Consider the following 5,000-nt stretch of genomic DNA (forward strand, 5'->3'; position numbering starts at 1 on the left):
AGAAAAAACAAAAAAGAAAGAAAGAAGAAAAAAGAAGGAAATAAGAAAAAAAAAGAAAGAAACCAAAAAAAAAAGAATGAAAAAAAAAAAAAGAAAAAATAAATAAGAAAAAGAAAGAAAAAAAAAAGAAATAAGAAAAAGAAAGAAACAAAAAAAAAGAAAGAAAGAAAGAAAGAAAGAAACAAAAAAAAGAAAGAAACAACAAAAAAGAAGGAAAAAAAGAAAAAAAAGAAAAAAAAAAACACGGAGACAACCCTTCCCTTTCAGTATTGCAACCTTTCCATCCAATCAGCTTGGGTTGCAACCACCATGCACAATTTCAGCTTATCATTAAACTTCATCGACTTTGCAACCCGAGATCCATCAGCAAAGTCTATTGCTGAATTTGCAAGGCGTCTTTTATGCGTTGCATGACTTAGAGAAAATTTGATGATGTTGAAATTTTGTTGAACACGACTGCTTGTCTTTGTGAGTTTCTTAAAGTGTTGGAGGGAAGGATTTTTTTTTTTTTTCTTATGTTCTTATTCTGTTTGTTTTATGTCTCCTTCGTTTCGTTGTTAATGTTGTCGTTTTTTATTATTATTGTCGTTTTTTATTATTTTAGTTATTATTATTATTTTTATTATTATTATTATTATTATTATAGTTATTATTATTATTATTATTATTATTATTATTATTATTATTATTATTATTATCGTTATTATCATTATTATTATCATAATTATTATCATCCTCATTATTATCATTACTATTATTACTATTATTATTAGTGATACTATTATTATTATTATTACTATTGTTGTTATTGTTATTACTATTATCATTATTATTATTATTATGATTATCATTATTATTATTATCATCATTATTATCATTACTATCGTTATTTGTTATCATCATCATCATCATTATCATCGTTATCATTATTGTTATTATCATTGTTATCATTATCATTAATATCATCATCATCATAACTTAAATCAGTAAATGTGATTAAGAGAAAATAATAAAACTGAAAGAAGCATTACTACAAGAGGTCATGTGCGCGCGCGCGTGTGAGTGTATGTACGTGTGTGTATGACTGCATGTACGCGCGCGTGTGTGTATGTACGTGTGTGTATGACTGCATGTACGCGCGCGTGTGTGTATGTACGTGTGTGTATGACTGCATGTACGCGCGCGTTATCAATGCTAGTCATGCGATTTCGTCTCCATCTGTTTTCACCAAATTGAGGTCAGATTCCTGCCTTTACTCAGTGACTCACCCGCCGACTCTCTCTTTGCTTCTAATCCTTAATATCCAACTCAAATCCTTATAACTCAACCACCCTCTCTATATTCCTACTTCTGTATATTCTGCGTCAATTTCTTTCCAACTTCTTTCTTCTTCTTTTCCTTTAAAAAAGGGAATATTTTTTCGCCATCTCTCTGGCTAAAATTTTCCACCCTCATTCCATAAAAAAGTAAATATTTTTTCGCCATCTTTCTGGCTAAAATTTTCCACCCTCATTCCATAAAAAAGTAAATAATTTTCGCCATCTTTCTGGCTAAAATTTTCCACCCTCATTCCATAAAAAAGTAAATAATTTTCGCCATCTTTCTGGCTAAAATTTTCCACCCTCATTCCATACAAAAAGTAAATAATTTTCGCCATCTCTCTGGCTAAAATTTTCCACCCTCATTCCATAAAAAAGTAAATAATTTTTCGCCATCTTTCTGGCTAAAATTTTCCACCCTCATTCCATTTTCTGTCGGAGTCATCACCCTCCACTTCGTGAGTTCGTGGGTGATTCATCCTCCATTAAGGTCACTCACTCTCCCTCATCTTCTGACACATATGCATACGTAGAGGATGTAGACCATCGAGAATACAGTATATATTTCTGTTTATATGTATGTACACACACACACACATACATATATATATATATATATATATATATATATATATATATATATATATATATATATATATATATATATATATATCTGTTTATATGTATGTACACACACACACATACATACATATATATATATCTGTTTATATGTATGTACACAAACACACATACATACATATATATATCTGTTTATATGTATGTACACACACACACATACATACATATATATATCTGTTTATATGTATGTACACAAACACACATACATACATATATATATCTGTTTATATGTATGTACACACACACACATACATACATATATATATCTGTTTATATGTATGTACACACACACACATACATACATATATATATCTGTTTATATGTATGTACACACACACACATACATACATATATATATATCTGTTTATATGTATGTACACACACACACATACATACATATATATATCTGTTTATATGTATGTACACACACACATACATACATATATATATCTGTTTATATGTATGTACAGACACACATACATACATATACATATCTGTTTATATGTATGTACACACACATACATACATATATATATCTGTTTATATGTATGTACACATACACACATACATATCTATACATACACACATACATACATACATAAATACATACATATATATATATATATATATATATATATATATATATATATATATATATATATATATATATATATATGTGTGTGTGTGTGTGTCTGTGTATGTATGTATGCATGTACACACACACACACACACACACACACACACACACACACACACACATACACACACACACACACACACACACACACACACACACACACACACACACACACACACACACACACACACACATACACACACACACACACACACACACACACACACACACACACACACACACACATATGTGTGTGTGTGTGCACATTAGAAATCTACACTTTTCTTAATAAGTAAAGCAATTGAATGCTTCATGGAATTCACAAGAACGCATTACTGTTCCTCGGATTTCACATATTCTCACTTCCAACTGTAACTCGAAATTCCTAGCCGGAAAAGCTTCGAAATCTTAATTTCTTTCGCGACAAATCAAAATGGTAGAGGAAGAGGAAAAATAGAAAAATGAATAAATAAATGGAGAGAAAAAAAGGCAATTATTCTAACAACCAAAACACAAAATATCCTACCAAACACCCACCCTCCACAAAAAATAAACAAACAAAAACACATACATACTCACTCTCTTTCTCTCTCTCACACACAAACACTCACACACACACACACACATACACACACACACACTCACAAACAAACACACACACACACACACCTACCCACACTCACACACCCACACTCACACACCCACACACTCACACACACAAACGCATAACCAACCCCTCAAAAAATAAATAAATAAAAAAAAATAAATGAATAATAATAATAACAAACAAATAAATAAAACTAGAAATGAAATCCTCTGCCTACCAGCTTCGCCGTGACTGAAAAGCTTCTCCCTCTCGCACAGCAGCTTATTACCGACTGGCCGGATGAGGGAAGAATCGGCGAGACTTAATATCAGTGTAAACGACCTCGGTAGAGTGATACAAGGACTGTCATTTCCTCACAGTCAACCTTGAAGGACTGTCACCCGGGGGAAGTATGGAGGAAGGGAGGGGGAGAAAGAGAGGAAGGGGGAGGGAGAGGGGGAGAAGGAGGGAGAAGGAGGAGGAGAGGAGAGAGGGAGATGGGGAAGGAGGGGGAGGGGGGAAGGAAGGAGAGGAGGAGAGGGAGTAGGAGAGGGAGAGGAGGAAGAAAAGAAAGGAGGGAGGAGGAGAAGGAGGGGAGATGGGGAAGAGGAGAAGGAGAAGGGAGAGGGAGAAGAGGAGGGGAGAAGGGGAGGGGGGAGAAGAAAGGGGAGAAGAGGAAGAGGAGAGGGAGTAGGAGAGGGAGAGGGAAGGGGAGAAGGGAGGGAGGGAGGAAGAGTAGAAGGGGAGGGGGAGGGAGAAGAGGAGGGGGGAGAATGGGAAGGGAAAAAAGGAAGGGAGAAGGGGACGGAGAGGCGGAGGGGGAAAAGGAAGGGAAGAAGGGAAGGGGGAGAGAAGAAGGGGAAAAGGGGAGGGAGAGAAGGGAGGGGGAGAAGAGGAGGAGGAGAAGAGGAGTAGAGGAGGGAAGGGGGAGAAGAGGAGGGGGAAGAATGGGAGGGGGGAGAATGGAAAGGGGAGAATGAGAGGGGGAAAGGGGAGGGTAGGGAGACAGAGGGGTGAAGAAGGAAGGAAGGGGAAGGAAAGAAGGAGAAAGGGGGGAGTAAGAGAAAATTGGGAGAGTGGGAGACGGAGGAAAGGGGAGTGAACGGAGGGAAATGAAAATGAGAAAAGGGAGGAAAGGAAGGAGAAGAAGGAAGACACATAGATGAACAAGAAACAAGGGAGAAAAGAGAAGAGAGAGAACAATAAACAAATCCCTCACTCACACCCCAAACAAACCCGAAAAAACAACTAACAAAACAAACAAAACAACCCTTTAATAACAAGTAAAAACAAAGACAACAACACCAAACCAAAACCCTTAAACACAAACTCTCTAAGACAACATCGCACTTTTTACACAGGAAGACGAGACAGACATAGAGGTGAAAGTGCTGGACTAATTTCATTGCCATTCGCCCTCACATGACTGGAACTCATGACCAAACTCTGCACAGTGTCAAAGGTCTGGGAGAGAGCAGGGGAGAGGGGGGAGGTGGGGGAGGTGGGGGCATTCCTTGTGTCTCTGATGTATATCGGTTAATATATTTTTTCTGTCCGTTTATATAGCTTTATTGGGGTTATTTCTGTTGTTGCATATGCATATGCACAACCGTACGCGAACACACGAACACACACACACACACACAGAAAGAGAGAGAGAGAGAGAGAGAGAGAGAGAGAGAGAGAGAGAGAGAGAGAGAGAGAGAGAGAGAGAGAGAGAGAGAGAGAGAGAGAGGAGAAAGAGAAGAAGAGAGTAGAAAGAGAAAATAGAAAGAGAGAGAGAGAGAGAGAGAGAGAGAGAGAGAGAGAGAGAGAGAGA

At 36.8% G+C, this 5,000-nt stretch overlaps 1 protein-coding gene across 1 annotated transcript in view; it reads right to left on the reverse strand.

Annotated features, from left to right (window-relative positions):
• Positions 1-3,520, reverse strand: part of LOC113804027 (uncharacterized) — a 45,721-nt gene extending 42,201 nt beyond the window's left edge. The window contains exon 1 of the mRNA XM_070144926.1: positions 3,420-3,520. The gene's annotated coding sequence lies outside the window, so the exon portion shown is untranslated. The remainder of the gene's footprint in view (positions 1-3,419) is intronic.
• Between the last annotated feature and the right edge of the window lie 1,480 nt (positions 3,521-5,000).

This window comes from Penaeus vannamei, chromosome 33 (genome assembly GCF_042767895.1).
Source record: "Penaeus vannamei isolate JL-2024 chromosome 33, ASM4276789v1, whole genome shotgun sequence".
Taxonomy (NCBI): domain Eukaryota; kingdom Metazoa; phylum Arthropoda; class Malacostraca; order Decapoda; family Penaeidae; genus Penaeus; species Penaeus vannamei.